Source organism: Nyctibius grandis, chromosome 11 (genome assembly GCF_013368605.1).
Source record: "Nyctibius grandis isolate bNycGra1 chromosome 11, bNycGra1.pri, whole genome shotgun sequence".
NCBI classification, from domain to species: Eukaryota; Metazoa; Chordata; class Aves; order Nyctibiiformes; family Nyctibiidae; genus Nyctibius; species Nyctibius grandis.
The window spans coordinates 7,265,890-7,288,338 of record NC_090668.1 but is presented as its reverse complement, the minus strand read 5'-3'; the positions used below and the strand labels follow the sequence as shown (position 1 = coordinate 7,288,338).

General features: G+C 40.7%; 1 long non-coding RNA gene across 1 annotated transcript in view; it reads left to right on the top strand.

Moving 5' to 3' along the window:
- Nucleotides 1–22,449, top strand: part of LOC137669023 (uncharacterized) — a 62,255-nt gene that overhangs the window by 782 nt on the left and 39,024 nt on the right. The gene's annotated exons all lie outside the window — the stretch shown is intronic.

The following is a 22,449-nucleotide window of genomic DNA, read 5'->3' as shown; positions in this document are numbered from 1 at the left end:
GTTCTCTTCAGCACAGCCAGGATCTAACCCTTCATTGTGAAGGCCTTGTTCGCTATCTCGCTGGTCAAACCAAACCCCTCCTCCCCCATTTTTTCTGCCATCATGGGTTCTTCCTCGTTGATCTTGCTTTTATTCTCTTTCTCCTCTCTAATCCTTCACTTTTCCCAGAAATACCTGTTGTTCCTGAGCTGCTCTCCCCTGCTTACCAAGCTCGTTCAATAGTATCCCCTTGTTTGTTTTCTAGTGAAATGATTGCGGCCCCAAAACAAGGAGGGTGTTGTAAATACCTTAGACACTCGACTAACCTAGTTATATACTTAATATATAAGTCTTAAAGGACATGGCCTCCATGGCCTACCTGATCCCTGGACTGAGTTTGCACAGAAACAGGGGTCAGTCAGCGAACACAGTGAGGAAGGCTACTGGCCTTCATCTGAAGATCCCTGACGACCACCAGGGAAAACGACTGCGCATGCAGAACGGACATTTGCATATCTCATGGTTATGTAAATGAGTTCTCGGAAATCCTATGACCATGTACAACTTTATGGTATATAGTCTCTGAAAATCTGCCAAATCAACGGAGCGCTCATGGTGGGTAATCCCCAGTGCTGCCCAGCGCTGCAATGAAGAATGCCTGCTTAATAACACTCTGGGGTTATGGAGTTTTCTTTCGGGCTCTTTACCCAGCTGCAGCCAGCTTCCCACTTCGGTGAGGAAAGTTAGAAAGCAAGAGGGTTTGGACATTTCCGATTTTTGTATCACTAGGAGATTTACTTCTCAGGTGGAAATGAAATTACCCATGTTATTGAGGGCCTTAATGTTTTAGGGATCAGTTTTGTAAAGGCAGACAAGTAACAATCAGTTATATTCCACTGTTCTGTTTCCATGGCAGCAAAGTTACGTTTTTTCCTCCTACAATTTTGGGAAGTTATATCCAGAACCAGTTCCTGGATACCATGGAGATACTGTGTCTGCTTTCAGCTTTCTTTTCAAGTCCTTATATGCTCATCGATGAAACTTCCCAGTCTTACAAGCCTTGTCAGAGCATTTTTTGTTACTAAAAATTAATTTATATACCTAGAAGATATGGTCAAAGTTGGTTGCACTATTAATATGGTTTTGAATTGAATTTACGGTATTTAGGGTGTGATTGTGTCTTGTAATTCCTGCTTTTTAATGTGCTGTCTATTTGTGCTTTATATATTACAATTCTTTGATGTGGTACTTTTAAAAGCATATATAGATTATACTGTCAAAAATGCCATTAAGAGTTGATAGAAAAAAGGATTAATTATGATGATTAAAAACTCTTACAAAGATTTAAGTACAACAATGCTGTTATGCACTTTCAGTGTTGAACTTAACAAACATAACAGCCTGCTCTGATTTTCTGGATTAATTTTCTCTACTTCCACAACACAGTACGTACTTTGTTACAGATTCATAGGAACTGGTGTTCAGTAGACACATTTGGGTATCTTTTTACATCTAGCTTTGATAACTGAGAATGATGAAAAGGATGCAAGAAAGGGCTAGGACTTCATGCTTGGAGAGGAGACAAGTGCTGTTACGCGAGGGCCTGAGTGGAGTTGCAGCTTTATACATGCAGGGAACAAAAGGGGCTCACGGGGAGGGAGGATGGACGAGGGTGTTGGGGAAAGGGGAAGAACGGAGAGACTGCGTCAGTCTTTTGAATGGGCAGAGGGATTGTGTGGGCTGGACTCACATTGCCTGAGATGGCAACATCAAGCACCAAGAAAAAGATAAATGCTAAGTGTTCCTCTAAACATGGCTCCTGAAGAAAAGTAAATATAACAGTGCCTGGCGTTCTTTGCAGTGCTGTCTTGCTGCTCTCCTGCGTACAAAGCTGGCTGATAGCGGGTGACAGTATGGGGTTTTCGTCAGGGTTTTTGTCAGGCTCTTGTGCAGTGAAATACTCTTGGTTCTTTGGAGAACACACATGAGAAACTTCTGGGTATCACCAGTCTCTGTAACTTAAAATCCGCAGACTCCCTCTGGTATAAAATGTGGGCCTGTGCTGGCATCTCATACCAAGCATGGCATGCCAGTCAAGTGCATTTGTGAGCTCACAGAGGCTGAATCTCTAGCATTTAATCTAAGATGCCATCGTGGCACAGACCTCACAGCTTGGCTGAATGGGTGGTTAAGATAAGTGACTTGAGAAGTTGTTTCGCAGACTTGGAATTGCAGAGACGAGTGTGCAAGCAGGTAGAATTATGATGTAGTGTGCCCTTCAGTTTAATTATGCCTGATTCAACTCTCCATTTTTTTTATATAAACACTAGGAGTTAAATTCTGTGGGCACAGTGCACTTTGCATTGATGCGGTTGAGTCTAGACTGTTATAAATTACAGGCCTGCAGACAATGCCACAGCAGTGATAATTTCCATTTGCAGGCATGCATTAGAAAAATAAAACTGTATTCTTGCTTTTGGGACAAACAATGTGGTAAATGTAATAGAAATCAGTTAACTTAATTTGAATGAATTAGGTAGTGAAGAATCTCATGCTTTTCACCAGCTCATGAGGAGGTAATCATAAACTTCTTTGATACTTTGAAGTGTATAATAGCCTGGAAAGGTTCATGAACATTGAAAGATGCATAGGAAAAAGGACTGATTACCTGACAAACATTTTCCTAATCAATCTTTTCATTCATAATTTGGAATTACGGTTAGCAAATGAGAACATCCATTTGTCAAGAGTATTGTAAACCACTGAATAGGGGTGGGAACGGGGAGTGTCAGTGTTAAGTAGGGAGGGCAGCAATGGTGAAATTCAGTCTTTCATGTGCTCTGGAGCAGAAGAGATCTCTTACCACTTTGATTTCCACCCATCTGATTTTATAGCTTCCAGGAATGCCAGTCAGGACTTGCAATCCATTAATTGCCCTTCACTGGCAGTAAATGATCTCATAGGAGTCACTCCATGCATTTCTTCACTTTCTGATCGACTTGTACACTGTGAGCTTTCAGGTAATGATCAAATGTTGGAAGCAAGGTCCATTTTTTTTTTTGCCACAGAAGGGATGTAGAAGGAACCAGGAGCACTGTTCATGAGTGAGGGAGGGAAAAAAAAAGGTTGAGATTAGTTTATTATCTTTTCTTTAAATCATCTCTCTATCATCTGACTTAACCTACATGAAATACAGTTTTCAGTAATGTAAACATATATACACACACATATAAACTGCATTTAAATACAATTTTCATTAACTAATTATGTAATCATGTATCCTTGTTCAAATACATTGGATGGCATGAAGGATGTTTGTGTGCTCTAATCTGATCTATTCTAACACACCTTTGATACCAGTCATTGTGGTGTCATGGTAAGTGTTGGCATGCTGGAGGGAGATCTTTCAGATTTGAGAAGCACCACAGAAAAACAGTTTGAAGCTAAAAGCCTGATGCTAGACAGAATCTGAAACAATTCTGCACATGGATCCGAAGGACTGATATAATAGTTCAAAAAGCAAGATATGAAAAAAATCCATTTAGAAACATGTCACTGGTAGTGGCAGCTTTCCCAGAGGCACATTAACACTGTTTTTATTAAGAACTAGATGTAGGTTGGCCTCAAAGTCTACTCTGATGCTGGAGAGCAACTGAATCTGTGTTGTTCATCCATTTCATACTCAGAAAAAGGGAGAAATCATGGCACTGTCCATTTGTTCTTTGGAGTCTTTCACACCAAACTACAAATAGCACCTTCTCCCTTCTCACTCCCCCATCATTACATTATCTGTGTGAGCTCTCTGCAAGCTCCATTCGGCCCGTTTTTCAGGATCTATATCCTGGAAAATGGCTTCAGTGTAACATTACTTTTGCTTTGACAGCAGAGCCTGCTAACAAAGCCCTTCTGTCTCCACACCTGCAGGCACACACTCCTGTTCCTGCACTGCCCCACTCCCTTTTCCAGCTGGGCCAATGCAACTATCTGAAGAGAGGGTGATGCTTTTTTATTCACAAAAACCAGCTGGGCACTGCTGAAGAAGTGACTGGGGGATAGGAACTTCTTGAATAGGACCTGCTGTCAAGGAAAGGTTTGTGAAACCTCAGAGCATAGTCTGATGAGATTTCCCTTTCTGCAGCAGTGTCGGCTTCAGCAGCCTTCTGCTGGCTTCTCCATTCTCCCTAACCCTTCTTCACATGGCAGTAACAAAGGTACCAGTATAAGTATTTGTGTAACCATGGAGACCAAGAGGAGGGAGCAGATTATGGTAAAAAATAACTCAGGGGGAAAAAAAGTTGTATTTTTAACCTGGATTTTTCCCTAGTCTGTTCACTGGATGGTCCCCAAGAGAATGTGCACCAACCCAGCTCTCCGGGCCATGCACAGGCAGAAACAAACAGTGGGCAAGTGCGAGTTGTTTATTTGCTTGCAGCAGAAATGCTCCTCAGACTTCACTCTCCAAGAACCTGGAATGTGTTTCTCCTTACCTGATATTAACCAGTTTCTGTCTAGTCTTGACTGGCAATGTAAGCTGCCTCCCCAGGTTGCTTCTGTACCCAATAGAAAGTGAAGGGATGGTTCATCCCATCCTAAAGAAGGTGTTTAAGATTAAATGGATCACATCCTGGAGGGACACATCTCAATCCATTAAACATAGGGGACCCTAAATGAGCCGTTTAGGTGTTTGGCCAGATGAGCTCTCCTGAATCTAAACTGTTACTGTTCCCTGCAGCTCTCAGGAGAGGTGTGCATGATCTCCTATAGATTTCCAGAGCAATTATTGCTATTAACTAAAGCCACATGTCTCTCAAGAATGATGGAACACATGTACTCTTTCAAACCATTTCCACTAGTATGAATTTAACATGCTGTAAACAGATACTATATAAACCATCATCACTTGCTGTTTGGTTCTTTTTTTTCAAAATTCAGCTGTTACGGTCATCCTCTGTAAGCTTTTGTGCTTTGTACTGTGCCATGCCTCTTCCTTGCACGTATTCTGTATGTCTCTATTGCCTTTTCCCTTTTACAGCATCCACTTCAAGCCAATTCACAATTCTCACCCTAGCTATTTAAGTTTGTGTTTTACCTACTAAGAAAGCGTTTCACAAAGAAAACAGAAGATTTTAAAGCTGATGTAAAGATAAGCAGTAAGTCAGTGACAGGCAGAAAGACAAATCAAATGAACAGGCTTCCTTATGCTTTGGCCTGTGTAAACACTGCCTGGGCACATGCATGCCCCTGCGTCCCCATTACATGATGGGTATGACTTCATTTTGGTTATGTGGTGGCACACCCTGGGAGGATGGCTTGGGGGACTTGGGGTGTCTCTAAGATGTTTGTGGGGGCCTCCTTGCCCCAGATGCCAAGTACCATTGTCAGAGTTGGTTACATAATCTGCAACTGAAGTGCTTTTGAAGAAAATACCATTAAAATATTTCATTCTTGTAACTGGTATTTCTCTATCTTGTTCGGAAAACTGCTAAATCTTTTTTTTAAAAAAACCCAAACTCCCTAAAAACCAATCTACAGTCACAAACCAGTTAGAAGGGCTGCCTTTGCTTCTGCAAAACAGCACTACCAAATTGTTCTCTTGGTGCCATGTGTAGCTGCTATGAGCTGCTCCAAGATTTATCATCTGTGTTTGTACACACACCTTTTAACAACAATCTTTGCAGTTTACTAATGGTTATACTGAGAGGAAAGAGGTTATCGCAGTTAAAGGACATACTCCATGGATGGAGAACCGTGACTGGATTTACTTTATGGTACTAGGAAATTTGTAACCTCTTTTTCTGATTTCCTCACCATTTCCTGAGGCTGTTGGTGTACCTCATGTGTGTATAATGGGTCTGTAGTTGATACCTAGGAGATCTGGAGCTTCTGGAGAACAGGACGCCTGCTGCAACTGTTGAGCTACCTCCCATGAATATTCTGCCTGTCCCAGTAGGAATGGTCAAGGTTATATCTCTATGGTTACTATCGACTGGCTTGGAGCAGATGCTCAGCATAATCCTGCCAGGTGTTAAGTACCGTGACGTAGCTCCAGAAGTGTTTAAACACATCCGTACATTCAGCTGCGGTTCCAGTAGAGTGAAAGGTCTGGAAAAAATTTCTTGGTGCTTTCCAAATGGGTAAGGACAATTAAAGGGAAAGTAACTCCTTCTCTTGTATTTATAAAAGCAATGTTTACTTCTGTACTCTGTAAATGTCACTTTTCCCTTCTAAATTTTGGTGTTTCCCAGCTGGCAGATACTTAGTCCTCCTCAACTGTTACAAGGAAAATTAAACATCTTCCTTACCATTTGTAGTTTGCCGAGTCTCAGTCTGAAATCAGCACTCTGGATAATTCTAGCAAGCCAACTGTGGCTCAGTATCCAGAAGCAGCAACAAAACAAACTGGTATCAACTAGGTGAATCCAGCTAGAAGAAACAGAAAATGTTAAGCTTTGTGTAGTACCCTCATCATCGTTTTAGCGCCTCTGTATAGGAGAATTTTTCAGGGGAATAATTTATGTCCTCCAATATTTTGTGTATGTTAGTGCTCGCTTAATGACGACCTAATATTTCAAACAAAATACAACTTCTGTAATGAGATACCTCGTTTCTGCCAGGATGTTATTAGGGTACCTGCTACAGTGATCTAATGAGATTGACCTTCATTTCATAACAAATTGCTCACCTCCTGAAACTATTTTTAATGGCCTTCTTGATTTATGCAAAGGGACCTATAGCGATAGCCTTCATTTGGGGAAATAAATGATTCAAATAATTATAAATTTTATGAAAATGACAAGTTACTTTAAAGCACCACTATATTTTTACCATGTTAGACACTGGTTGAATGCAACATTGTGAAAGTCTCATGTGGCTTTGTTCTCTCTGCCTCTCTTCAAAGAACAAAATAAATGAGTTTAGTTTGTAATGAGTAGAAGATAAAAACCATGTCATTGCCAACGGGGAAGGTGTTTTAGCAGCTGGCAGGCTTTCACAGCTTGAGGGGATCTAGCTCCCTGGGGTGCTATCTGCTACCATCTACTGGGCATCTCTCGAAATTTCAAGGAGATGATCAAATCTGTGCTCTAATAAATTTCTCTTCTGATATTCAAAGCTGTAGTGCACGTGACTTCTAATATATATTTGAATGAGAGGAATTCTTTTTTAAAGGGTGATGAAGGAGAAAAAGAGGCATCCCTATTCTGAATATATCTGCTGATTGTCTTAAAATGATTGTTTAGTTGAAGCAGGATGGTTATAGCATTTCAGAGGGAAGATGAGTAGGAGACGGGCACAATTGGCATTATATTAATAATAGAAAAGAATGCTATACTATGCTGTAGTTATTTTAATCTGAAAAGCCTACTACCTTACTAGTATTATTTAATCCTCACCCCATCCTTAGAAGATTTCTTTTATTACATGGTACCAGTTTTATCCACTGTGAGGTAGAAGATTTTCAGGCTTTGCATATGTATTTCCCATTGCAGGAAAAATAAGTGATATAAAAATTGTATGACTAAATATTTTCTTAGTGCAGCTTATACATTTCTCCCATATTTTCCATACTTTCTGCAGACCTGGCTGCAAATGTCTTTTCAAAAATCCCAACACCAAGACTGTTCTGAATAAACAGCATAAGCAAAACGTGATTTGTGATGGAAAGAGTAAGATGCAAATTAAACTTCAAAGGAAAAGCTTCACAAAAATAACAAAAACAACGTATTTCCTCAAAGACCATAAATGTTCCCACGTTAAGATAAAGAACTTTCAGGTCTGTATGTACAGCACCATCTGGTGACTTCTGCACAGCAGGATCCCAAAGCAGGGATTTATGTACCTTGCCACGTTGTAGACAGTGAGCCAGTCGATATCCCCCAGCAGACCTGCTCCTTATGTTCTCACTGCCAGATGCAATTCCCTCACAAACGCAGAAATATGCTTTCATTCCTATTTGCGGGCTTTGGCTGTTGTCATTATTATTTGTGCAGAGGAGCAGGAGGATTTGCTGGTGCTTGTGGCCTCCTCCTCATGTATGGGCATGCTTTCCTTTTATCCGGGAAGGGCTCCTCAAGCAAAGCTCACTGTTTACAGTCCCAGTCTTGGTAGTAGTCAGCAAGCACATAGATCATTATCTGGCACCTAGCCTTTCTTGGCTGCCCATTTCCTGCCTGGCTGAGACAGCAATTCAGTCTGTGCCTTTCACTTCTGCTGCCCACTATTCCAGTCTGTCCTGTTGTGCAGCTGTCCCATATAATGCCACATTCACTTTGCTACAGAACAAACACAGGAGAAATCTGTCTAGATCGCTACTTTGCTGTAGGGTGTGGCTGGTGTAGGGTGGTGGTTGTTGGTGGTTACTTCCACAAAACCAATGAACTGGGTGATCCATTTGTAAGCGTCATCCTTGGGTGCCTTAACTGGTTGTGGATACATGGATTTTGAGCAGTCTTGTAACAGAAACAGTTAGACTCCGAGAGGTTTTAGTTTTCCTGTAAGCAAAGAGCAGGTAAAAAGATTTGGAGCTTAATTCTCCAATGCATTACACCATAGTACCATTGATTTCAGTACAGTTCTATTTCATCCTAAACCCAGGGTAATTGACTGGAATGTCATGTTTTTAACCCATAAATCCTCTATATCCCACATGTCTTGGGCAATCACCTCAGCAGCTGTGAATCTCTGAATCACTTACGTGAGTTTCCTTACCACTGAAGAAAATAGATCTCCTTTGTTACGGGAGAATAGCCAGTGGACTTTGCAAAAACATCATGTGTCTGTCTCTAGATACAGCATATGAAGTTCCTCCTCCAGCAGTAATCACACAAATGCTGCAGGATTGAAGTGCTGTTACTAGGGCTCATTTCAGTTTTTTCATGTAGCAGCTTTCTTAATTAGTTAGAGAACAGTTTCTTGTGATTTGGCACAGTGGACTGAGCTGGTTACAAAATCTGTCAGTATTGTAGGTGAGAAATAGCAGAGTGCTGGCAGTTCATCTGATGACCTGTTCTGCTGAAGCAGACAGGTGTATCTATTTTAGCAGTAAGGGAAGGATGAGGATCAGAGATCACACATTTGCCAATGATACTGCATTGTATAAAATCTACTTCCTACAGTGTCCAAAGTCCTTTGCTTTCTGAGGAAACAATCTGGCATGACATATATGTCAGCTTGCATGGCTGTGAAGCTTGCAGGGAGGCTGTAAGGATATTTTGGAAGGGTGGAGAACATGCTGAATGTTAAAATATAGCTTTACACTGAGCTTTAATTTGATTAGAGGTGAACCACATTGTAAATACAGAAGCCAGCAGCAACATAAACCATTGAGGAAATCTATATTTCCTCATTTGAAAGGTCATATTTTCATCTTAATTTTTTGTTGGTTTAATCCCTTGGGAACTTCTCTGTAGTGAAAGACATGGCATATATTAGTGTAGGCTTTTAAAATATATTTATATATAAGGAACAGGGAGAACATATGCTATACTACTGTTATTGATTGATTTTGGTTAAAAAAGTAACAATAAACCCCAGTGAAAACAGAGACCAAAGATCAAATTTGGGAATTCCTAACTGTAATAACACAATCCCTTTGAAATATACTTAGAAGGACAGTCCTGACCATGCTGGATTCATCTGATAAACCTTTGTTCTCTCTTCTCTTGTTGACAGTTGGAGTACTAATGCTCCCAGTAACCTGAATGGTACAAAGGGACAGGAATCCTGTTGCTCTTTTCTTGAGGGTAACAAGCATCTCCTTTTACCCACACCTAAAGGAAAGAGGCAGGTCGGTGTTGAGGACAGATGCAGTTTACTGACCCTGTAAGGAACGCAGTGCCAGCCTGGTCAGGTTGCATTTCTCACCCTTTCCCATTCTGAACAAACAGAACATTGGGACAAGGCAATATTGACGTGGGGCACGTGAAACTTTCTGTTCACAGTAAGCCTCCTACTCACTGCTGATCCTTTGCTCACCTCACTTTGTGTGGTGTAGTTGCTGAGGCAAATGGTTGCAGGCTGGCCAGCCACTGAACCTTGGTACCTCCAACTGTGGGTCCCACCATGGGATAGCTTTGCCAGGGATCTGCTGCCTTTTTATTAAGAGCTTCTAACTTTTAAGTTTTATAGTTAAGTCATTTAACTGTCTAGGGGTTCCTAGGCTCACGGCCACGCTGTTTTACCATCTGACATGCTCAGCATACAAGTAAGAGTTATTGGGGGACAGGAGGATCGGGGGATTCTCTGAGTCTGGAGTACAGTGAGTTGCCCACTGAACTTGGGCTTTTTTCCTGGCTGTAATTGTAATTCATTTTTCAAAATAGCAGGGAAAAGTCATTCTTTGATGTAAAAACACAACTGCATTAACCACAAGGAAGGCCTTTTCCAGAGATGTAAAGCATTCCAGAGCCCAGCCATGCACTGCTTGGGTAAGCACTATGGCTGCTTTGTGTTTCAGAGGGTTATGTGCAGTTATGGCATTTATTCTTTAAGTGACCTATTGGAGTAGAGAGAAGAACTGTTCTGTGTAAGGGCAGCTATTTTGAACTTATGATGTTTTGGAGAGAGGAAGAAATGCAGTGAAGGATAGAATTAGGTCACAACTTCAGGATGCCAAGATTTTTCTCTTGATTTGCTTATTGCTTTTGTAAAGCAGGCTCTCACATCTAACCACACTGGAATAATCTTTTCTCTGCATTCACTGGATCAAAGTACGAAGGAAATTAATTGAAATCATAAAAAATTTAATTTTCTACATTTCTATGTGAAAGTATGGCAATAAAGACAAACCAATCTTCTCAGCTATGTAATTAGCGTTTATGATCAGGAGATAATAAACAATCAATCGAAGTCGGTTAAAGCATTTCTCAAAAGCAGTTTACAATCTCACTAAAATGACTGAAATGCCGTGCAACGTAAGCTCTTCTGTGATGAAGTCAGATTCAGGGCAAGAATAGCAATGGGATTGTTGATGATTAGTAGGATAAGAAGTAGGATTAGAAAGACCACTTTTAAAACCAAGGAGATCAGTTCGGTCCAGACAATGTCCTGAGCCCACTGATTGCTCCCTGTAGAGAGCAAGCTTGAAATCTTCATTTCCTGTGCTATTTAGAACTAATAAATGCATCCAAATTAGAAATTAGTAAAGTGTTTTCACATCATACCTCTCATTAAGACACTTTGGGAAGTGTGGAAAGATAAAATTATTAAAAAGCAATCTCCATAACTGGATGACTCTATTAAATTGGCCTGCATCCATAATGTGGCATACAGCTTTGCTTTCAGGGATTGTGTGCACCCACGTCTCCAATTCTCTATCGTAGTGATCGTGCACACATGTGTCTGTGGGAGGGTGTGGGTGAACAGACAGCGCTTCGGAAATCTAGCCTACGCTGCGTGAAATGAGAAATTAGCAGTGACCTTGTGGCTAGTATTCAGATGGAATCTTTTGCTATTAAATTATATCCCCTTTCAAAATTGCTGCAGATTTTGAGCACTTACCTAACTATATCCATGATAAGTCCCACTTCCCAGATGTGGTTAAAACAAGCTGTTCTTCATACCTTTTCATGGGATAACATAAATTCACAGCCATACCGCTGTCATCTTTTGGCAGTTTGGAGGTGCAGGAAATATTGCAATCAGATGTTTCTAATTTAATTCAATCCCTCGTTAATTTGATCTCTCCTTTAATTCAATCTCAGCCTCAGGACCTAAATCATTTGTATTAAAAATAACATAATGGCCACCCTTTCTTTTAATCAATGTTGATTGCTTTAGGCAGGTATTAGCAGATAATCTGATTACCAAATACACAGTGAGTTGGCATTTAGTTAATAACTAACAGGGAAAATCTGGAAAAGAATCAAAGGAGAAAAAATGAAAAGAAAAAGAGAAAGAGGGAAAAGAGAAGAGAAAATAAGAGAGCCTTACAAAGGCACACAACATTAAAGAAAATATTATGGAAAAGTCATTTTTGCCAGTAACTGTTACTGGTACAAGCATCTAAGATGCACAGCCGGTGGTGTCAGCCATGGGTGACAGGCTGAGCCCAGTAGGGAGAGTATTGACAGAACTCCAAAAAGAATGTGGTCTATGGTAAATCTAACATCATTTCCTCAGACTTATTTAAACTTACTAATAGGATTTGTAGGGTAGATGCTTAGTAGTATAAGCTGGCATAGCTCCACTGAACTCCGGCTGCATCGTTTGCAACCTTCTCTTTCTCATTGTAGGTGGACACCATTTGCCTGCCTAGTAGCCTTGTTATGGGAAACCCACTCTCCTTGTTGTCCAGTGTGTTGTCTGGGAAGAATGTACTACCTGGCAGAGTCCTGGGCCAGGGCAGGAGTCAGAGCTGGCAAGAAAACTTCTGATGTGTAGCTAAATCCAGGTCATACATGGAGCAGTATGGAACAGCTGTGAAATCGCTTCGTATCAGTTCATGGGGAAGTCACCAGTCAGGCTCACTGGCCGGTTCTCTGATCGTCCCCGGCTGACTTACGTCCCAAGGTCCCCAGTTCTCTGGAGACTGAGAGCTGCCGGGTGTAGGGCTGCCAGATCTGGCAGTGCTTGGCAGAGGCTAACAGGGACTTACTTTGAGGGAACTGTGCTGCATCTCTCTTGTTTTCTTATAAATACCATCTTGGGAATACATCTGAAGTAGGTAGTTTATTGTCCATTATCTTTTCTTGGCAAAGTTGCAATACTGCTGTCATGACAGCCCCTCTGGTCAGCCAGTAGCTCCAGAGGAGACTTGGACTGGTTATTTTCCACCTGCCTCCCAATGCCTGAGGGATCAGGCTGAATGGAGCCCATGGTCTGTTGCTCAGCAGATGGCATTTTTCCAGTACATCAGTATTGGAACGATACCCAGCACAGTATGAGGGGTTCCAAGCTGTTAAAGAGTCTGCCTTTTGACTAAAGCAGAAGAAAGAGCCTTGACAGTTTGCTGTTTTGCAAGTTACCCAATAGCACAAAGAAGGTTTACACAGTGTCCTGACGTGTTCCAATATGCCATTACTCTCTGCCTAAGTTCCCAGGGCTCTCACTGAAGCTCCATTCAGTGTATTTTCACTGGTATGGTGATGAAAGGTATCATACACCATCTCAGAAGGGACTGCGCTCCTGTGGGGAGTAATATGAACTGTGTGTGCTAATCACACGTGGGCTTTTGAAGCTTGCAGTAGAGAATGCTTGAAGTCATCAGCATAATAATGTAGAACCCACAGACTGATACACACATTTCTGATGGTGTGCCAAGGCAGCTGACCACTGGACTCCTGTTCATGTTAATGAGGCTCATTCCCCATGACCTCCTCATAAGAAAGGCTGCTCAGCAATGCCCAGGAACAGGGCTGGTCCAAGCAGGAGAGGTGCTCCAAGGCAGAGTTGTCTCCTACAGAACAGAGGTATTGACACTGCACCTGGAGACAGAAGAAGATGGTGAAATGGCAGAGGACACTAGTCTCAATCTAGGTGTATATTGGAGCTGAAATGGATGTCAGAGCAGCTTGATCTGCTGCTCCAGTGGTATAGCTTTGAATTCCTTTCTTTTTAGAGGCTGCGTAATCTTGTTACTTTCTTGTTCGAGCAACTATTATAAAAATTGACAAAATTAATTTATAATACTATAAAAATCATTCTGTGGTAGATGCAATTGATGGAGGCTCCCAAGTCATAGTGGACAGTTGTGAGTCAGTGGTGAATAGCATGGAAGTAGAAACACTGTAAGAGATGGTTTAATTGAATGAGCCCTGGATTCTTGCATACTTTCCCCTCAAATGGCTTGCTGTGTACTTGAACACATTCCTTTGACATGCTGTGCATCAGTTCTTGAATCTGTGACATAGGAATCATGCCCTCCTTGTAAAGTGCTTTAGGATCAGCACAAAACTCACATTGTATTTTTATTTTACTTTTGGTGAGTGGAGAAAAAGAAAACCCTTTTAATCGCAGACAGAGAACAAAAATTCTGTAACAAGTACAAATTCTTTAGAGAAGACAGACAACTGTGTCCAAGAACTAGTCTTAGCTCAATGTTTCCGATTGCTGATTTGCAGGAAGAAGCAGTTAATCACAAAGTGAAATCTGTTCAAGATTAGCATAAATTGCAGAAAGTTGTAAAAGACTCCAGATGGATTTGAATTATTTGAAAAAGCAGACAAAAACAGCAAAGGAAATTTTGAGCTGGATAAACACAGACTAATTCCTAATAAAAAAATAAACTAAATAGTCTAATGCGAACATCCAGAATTTTCAAAAGCCAAGGCTCTAGGCGTGGACATGTCTGCCCAGGACAAGGCAAATAGGGTGCTGATGGGCTGGAGATGAAATACATTCTGACATTTCTACAAAATCCTAATACCCTTACTCCTTGTTCCTGAGTTTGAGCCATATCACCTCAAAAGCATACAAACAAAAACTGTCTCACTCACGGCAATGAAGAGAGTAGGACTGTGTGCTGAAGTTTCTATGGAAGGAGATGTTGAAAACTTCAAGGTGATGATAGACACAGGGAGAAGTGCTTCATGCCACAGGGAAATTAGAGTAGTTCACTCCTTGTTTGAAGCTGAAGTACACCCTCGTGTCCTGTGATCACAGCTTTAGCAATAACTCCTGTACAAACACAAATACATAAGCTGGAGTATTAATATGGCAGAGCATAAACCTTTTTTCCAGCAATATAAATGGAAAAAGTTTGGAAGGAGACTTTCTCCCCTGGACAGGAGAAGCTGCACGACTGGCTCACAGGTTATGGGGTGTTCCTTTTCAATTGATGGTTGAGGTAGTGGCTGTACATGGGCAGACTACTGGCCCATTTCTAACAGTAACTTCATTTAAATTTAGTGCCCTTGTAAGAACCAGGAGAATTTTATTATCTTGATTTAATTCTCTGTTTTCTTTAGAAGAACATTTATGTCCTTTTGCACTTCGGAGAGGTGCAAATTTAATAGCTTGCTTCTTACAGATAAACTGCAAGGATTTCATGGTTTTTAAGGTTAATCTTCTGCTGTTCACTGCAGTTAATCTGGACCATTAAGACTCCAATGAAACCAGGCAAAACATAGCATCTGACATGAGATCTGTAACTGCCCCATGTTCGGCTGCACACAGGTGCTGTCCCTGGGGCTGTTCTGTCTCTAAATGGCAGCATAGTGCTGCGCAGGGGAGTATGGGCACCCCAAGGTGCCAAGCCAGGTGCTTTGGGTGATACCAGTGACACGGCACATCCCAGCACCTGTAAACCACCATGCAACAGCTTGAGAAAGCAGCTATGTGTTTGTTGAACAGGGGCTACTGGTTGGTACCAAAAAGAACAGACATTGGTAAATACCTTTGCAATAAGCCTCCCCATTCCTATTCCTTCCCCTTTTGCAGTATAAGATGTAGTTTTGTGGCTTTACCTTAAATGACTATCAGTTACTTCCAGTGTCTGCTTCTGTGCATGTCCTGACTCTGCCAGCTGCAATGTGAAAAAATAACACCTTAATGACAGGAAAACAAGGGGGTGAGAGCAGGAGATGCTAACAGAAAAAGCACATTCAATAGCTATAAATTTGAGTTCTCTGATTTGATACAAGCAAATCTGCCTCAGAGTCTCCAAGCTGCCCTCACAGTGGCTCCCCCAGTGTCTGTTTGCCAGGCAATGACTTTCGTGCTCCTTTGGATGTGTTGAACTGATAACAAGCAGCCTGCCTCCATCGTCCAAGTGAATGGTCTAAGCACTGGGCTCTAGTGTTGCCTCCAGCAGCAGCACCAAGTGAAGTGCAGTAGATCTGAAGGCCCAACAGGGTGTTTTAATGCATATCTTTCTCCACAGAGCTATGAGTCTTAGCTCAGAATTGAAAAGAAGCCACAGCCTTTCTCCTGCAGGATAGATAGTAGCAAATGTTTAACTTGAACAGCTTGCCTTGTGAGCTAGCTGCTTCTATCCGATTCTGGTTAAAACCACTGCTGGGTAAGGAAGATGGCGTGATTCATATATGGCAGCATAGAAGCTCACTAACTTGGGCAAAAGCAGCAGCCTGCAGAGCTCAAGTGATGCATGGAGATGTTCTAGAAAATATAGCTTTATCATATAGAGGAACATAGATCCTTAGGGCCTGTCTACCATAAGGTGAATTTCTGAGTTACAGGCATTCTTGCATCAGCTGAAACTAGGCATCTGTTGGCTTCACTTGCATTCACGTCTGGCACAAGCTGAAATGAGAATACAAGACTGCAACTGCTTAAGGACACCCACAAGAGAGTTTGCACTGACATAACTAAATTAATTTCAAACAGATTTTAGTTAAACTAGTATAATTATAATGTCTTTACAAGGTTTCAGTCCATTCTTGCATATCTTTTCCCTCCAGAGCGGTGATTGCCACTGACAAATGGCATAATCTAACTGCTTAGCTAAGTCCGTGGCACTTTGTTGAAGTGAACAGGGCTTACTCTGGCAAAGCCAAAAGATCTGTCAGGCTGTTAAACGTGTTGCATATTTACTGACACCTCCAGAGTCAATTAGCTTTGTATTTTTAAAAAGTATGAGGACAATAGCTTAAACTGTTTTTGAAAGGCATTGTAACAGTGTCTAAGGAATCAATGTGAAAGGCCTGTAGTAGTTACACTCTAGACTAATTCTGATCCCATTAAAACTGATGACATACCTGTGCAAAGCCACTGTAGCTGTGGGAAGAATAGAGCCCTCAGGGTGCCTTTTTTGGTCAGGTTTTTTTTTTTTTGAAGCGTATTTGTGAGCAGTGTGCTTGTCATGCAGAAGCACAGAATTGCTCTGATGTATACTGTGTCATCTGTTCTATGCTAATAAATTAGCATCTGCAGCCATCATTGCTGCCTATCAAATCTGGGTACAAAATTGAGCTGTTTGATCTCACTGCCACTGAAGTGTGTCTGCATGATCACGGAAGATGCGTATTATCCCATCTGTTTTTCACAGACCCTCCATCAGGCTGTGCGCTTCAAGGTAACGGATCAGATACAAAATGTATTCCACTGCAGACGACTGCCGTAGAGGCATCCTGCTTTGTCACAGCATATAAAAATTTGATTTAAGAGTCATCTTATTCCTTCACAGCAGGTCACTTAAGCCCTGTCCACACTAGGGAAATTGCTAACTTTGGCTCAGCTCCAGCTCCTTTAGTGATAACGGTTGCCCCAGTGTAGACATGTGGCTCAGTTTTCATTAATGTGTGAAGTCACTTCTCTCCAAGAAGGCCTTACAACATACTGGTTCAATCAACACCATCTGCTGGTGGCCAGTTTATTTTTGGGCTGCTGCTGCCACTTGTCCAGATGGAGCCGAAATAGCGCCAGCCATGGTGAGGCTTCTGGGGAAAACACCAGAGGTGGGAGGTGGCACAATGTCACAAGCAGTGGCAATTCCTGCAGCTGGGATGCCCGGCCACTGTGGTGGCATGGCTGGAGGTGCTGAACATCAGTCTCATCAGCCGAAGTCTGTATCTGCCACGCCTGCACACTAGCTGCTGCTGCAAACCAGCCAGCTATTCTTGTAGTAAAATCTTTTGCTGGACTTGCCACATGCATTTTTCTCAGAAATACACATTTTCATCTAATTACCTAGGAAGAGAGAAAAATAAGACAACCAGATGTCTGATTTTGAGTGTAATAAAACTAGTTTATTTACACAGTAACATGAATGCCACAGAGTACACAGCAAAGTACCACAGCAAACCAGAGTGTAACTGCCCCTGATCACAAAGGAAGGCTTGAAGTTTATGTACTTATTTATATAAAAACATGTAAATATCAATATGAAGCACCAGATAAAGCAATGCAACCAGGAATTCCAAATACAAATTACCCACAAGAATGGAGTTGAAATAAAAAAAAAAAAAATCCCTTACTCAAGGGATTCAAAGAAATCCCATTTATAAAAGTCCATCGATTTTGGAATCCCTAATTTAAAAATAATTTTCCCCCTTCTCTTAAAAACAAGAACATATTCTTAAATGCTCAGCATAATTAAGTTTTAAAAGAAAAAAACCCAAGGATTTCAACTGCAAAACCTTCTAATACCAACAAGCCAAAGGACAAAGAAACAGAAGTTTTGAGTGATTTTTGAAGAGGTGTTATTTATGAAATGACTATATTCAAATTTACACTCTTAAATATATATTATATATACAATATATAATATATATGTTTTCAAGCAAAAAGGGGCAAAGAATACTTTTGGGCTACAAAAATTCATATACATACATATATATTAAAACATGCCCACACGCACTCATATATATATATATGTATGTATATATATATGAACAAAGATTTCCTCTGTATAAAAAAAAGTTCCAACCTCTTCTAAATCCCCGAAATCTTCCCCTTGGACTTATGGGAAAAAAAAAAAATCTTTATAGTCTGAAGTACAAACCAAATTCTCCAATGCTGTAGAGTGGTAAAATGCTTATGTACAGGTAAGTTGAGTATTTCATTTCTCACTGGCAACTCTGCTTGATCTGACAGCATTCGGCGGTTTCCATCGAAATGCTGAGTGGAGCACCAATGCAAGGAGACTCACAGGAAATTATTTAAATTACATTCTACATCTATTCAAAATCACCATCCTTCTAATACTGCATTCCAGGTGAATAATAAAATCCATACAAATGTCTACCAGAAATCCTCTGCAACACAGCAGTGGGAAAGATTTGCTCCTCGTTTTGGAGCTGAGGGTGCCCTAAAGAAATTTCTCCCCAGTATTTCTTTTGTAAAGTATTTTTTGTGTATTCCTCCCTTGAAGTGTGTGGAATCCAGATGATTGGTTTACAGAATATTTCCACAGGTGTATTTTTACAGAGGTATTTAAAATTCTGTTCTGCAGTTCTTTGATGTTATCTTACTGCATAACTAAATCATCATCACATCTCTCTCTACATGGACTGAAGGGCTCTGATTGTGCTCTAGGTTTTATAGGAGTTGTGGCAGAACCAACACTACCTCTGCAAAATCAGAGTGAAATAGATGGCCTAGTCATGCTGGGAACAATGGTCATGTACTGTTTCTGGAGAGAAACAGCTTAATTCTTACTTGGGGAAAGGAAAGTGCATTAAAAGGTCTGATTCAGTTTCCATTATATCCCTCAGAAAAGTTACAATTGATTTAAATAAAACCAAGACTAATTTATATTTACATATGAATTTAATTGCTATTAAAAACAAAAAATAATTTAGGTGGGGCATCTCAGCACAAGAATTGAGAAACAGATACGTTTTATTTCAGCAGCAAATACTATTTTTACATGCTGAAGTTAAGGACCTACAGCGTGAAGCTGCTGAATAAGTTCTCCAAGTAGCTGAACCCTAACACATGTGATTTATTTAAATAATATATTTTTCTCTCTAATATGTGGGAACTCCCCTGTGTTAAACTGTCAAGATGATCCATTCATACCTTGTGGCTGCTGCCGGGATGCGTGGAGCATAAAAGATTTAAGGTGGAACATTTCTGTAAATGCTACACGCATTCTTGTCTGTGGGCCAGCAACATGATATCCTAGCTTGAGTTACTGATTTCATCATGTCTGAATACTGAAGTGAGACCAGGCATCTATATTTGGACATTCCAGAGGCTCCAGAATAAAATTCTGGTTTCCTTCATTCCTGAAAATTTGTAGGCAAGTTTTCACTAGTAGATGCTCTTTATGTTTACCTGGTTATGCATATCAACTGGATCAGATCTGAGGTTTGAAAGATAATTAGTGAATAAGTAATTCCCATTTCAGAAATACAAAACAAAACCACTTTCCATAACATCTCAGTAGTTTTTTAGACCTCCTGTTTTAACAGAGGTTTGCGTGTCACACCACAGAGCATGGTGTGCAGCACATCCACTATCTACAGCAGGAGCAGCATGTCTTACCTTCACCACTTCTTCCAGACTCATCAGATTCTTCATCTCCTAGAAGCTGAGTGTTTGCAGTAGATTGTCAAAGCAATAGGCTTCTTTTGATGCTGTGGTCAGTCTAGACCAACTGACTTGTTATCATCCACTATTCATCTCCCTGTGCAGATCCCAAATTTGAAAGCCCACAGTTTTGTTACTTCAGGTTTATGCTATACTACAAGCAACTTAAAGGAACTTGTTCACATAAACTCCAAACCCAAATCTCATTGAACTTAGTATCATACAAGTACAGCATTTAATTTTGTAAAGTCTTTTGCATCTTAATGTGGGCAGTATTATTTCTAGGGCTGTTATGAAAAGAGATTTTCACCATCTAACCAGCTACATTTTAGTTTTTTGACAAGGCACTAAACATTGTGAATCCAATCACTGTGCTCTCTCTGTAACATTAGAGAGGTTTTTAATGGCTGTAATAGGATCAGAAACCACTCATCATCATTCTTCAAACAAGCATTTGATTTTTCCAGAAATTAGTTTCCACTGGAAAAATCTTTAGAGTTCATGTTAAAAATATTTGAATGACAGCTTTTATTAATAGAAAAATATATATTTACAGTCAATACTGTTATCTTAGATTTGCAGCTCTTCCTATTTCTTGAGCTCAACTGAAAGTGCGACATTGCTAAAAAAAATTCAAGATCTGTGCATGTATTCAAGTAAGTTATAACATGCACAGCCAGGGGTTTTATTCCTGTCATACACTGGATCCCAGTTACAAACAGAGCGGGTTTTTTCCTTTTGCTTAGCAATTATGCTGTAGCATTCTTAGGATTTGTTTACAATCAGTTTAATGCATACATTCTCGGATATTTACGTGGCACAATCTGTTGCCAGGATGGAGAACCACCACAAACACAGTTACAATCATCAGGTACGGGCATATCTGCAAAGTCAGCCTCAAGCTCCCCAAGGAATAGCTCAGGCCAGACTGTGTTCGACTACTTTGACCATTTGTTCTTTTTTAAAGAAAAAGAGCACACGACATTACAAATTGCTAAAGTTTACCCAGTGCTGCACAAGAAGGAGATTGGTAGTGAACATCTATCCATGCTTGGTTATACTGCAGAGCTAAAATGAGTATCGGTTCATCACAAAAGATACAAACTGAAATTAGACAGCTAGAGATACAAAGGCTTCGGACCAGCTGCATTAAATATGTATGGTTGCAAAACATTCAAAATTCAACTTTGCATGTGCGTGTTGACATGAAAGTGACACTGAGAACATGTGTCCGTAAACACGGAAACACCTACCGGCTTCAAGGAATGAGCCCACTGCAGTGGCAAGTAGTCCAAGAATTGCTCGTACAACCTATATGAGTTAGGTGAGAAGTTATGTGCGCACACGCGCCACGAAACAAACACAAAACCAGACCACAGAGAACAAGAAGCCCTATTCGTAGCTCAACACATTGTAACTAATAGCTAGCAGATAGTACGCGAGTGACTTGTCATGCTCAGTGTAGTTAAGCTATGAGAGCATTGCCCCCCTGTGTCCAGACAAAGCAGGGCTGCATTGAACGTGGGTGATTCTTTGTGAAGGTTCTTCTGCGAGCTGCTCAGCAGTAGTGTAGAAATTTTCTTTCCTGATCTAGTGGAAGTACCTCAGCTACATACACATTGCACTCGGGCTTTTAATGCACTGTCCTCTTTTGCTGCATCAATGCCGCCATCCTAACCTTTTTGCCAAAAAGAGAAAGATAAAAATATATATCACATTAATATATATTATCCTTATCCTTGCCTGATCCTTCACTGATACAGGTGAATCAAACACAAGAATAATAATCAGAAGTTTCAAAACAAAATCTTTAGAAAGGTCACAAAGACAGTCTATATACTACGGCACAATCGATGTAGGCTTCCACACGCTATTCAGCTTAGCTCTGATAGATGCCAGAGGAAGAATAACACAGACATTTCAACCCCTCCAAACGTACGGTGTGGATCCAGAGCTAGTTTTGCTGACTTTAAGCCTGCAGGACTGTTTGTTCAGTTTCCATGCATCTGGTCCAAGCATGCATATGCTGTATAAAGTGGCTATTTGTTTCAAGGCTGAAGTGAATTGATTCCTCACAGTTTTCACAATTAAAATGAAACATCAATCCATAAAAAGAACACATGGCTATCTGTGCATTTATGTGCCAGGGAAGTAAAGGAAGGGGCTGCAGATCTAGCATCAGGTAAAGGCTGGTGTGTAAAGTGAACACTGTAATGTACAGCTTTAAAAAATACATACACGAATTGCACATAGATCCATAGGAGAGAAGCACAGGCTCATAACTAGGGCTGTCTGCTTTCCATCACCCAGTTAGAATATTCAGTATCACTTTTTCCCCTGCATCCAGATCAATTCTTCAGAGTGATTCAGGAAACAGTTCAGAGCCTAGCAATCCTGAGCAAAGATACTGCCTGTACAACTGCAGAGGTTCCATAGGAAACGGCCGTTAGGTCAGGGAAGGAAGTCAGCAGCGGCCTCTAAAAATTAAAAGCTCCTTCAGATTGAGTTTTTAAAAATCCTGTCTCTTTAATCCTCGCTAAT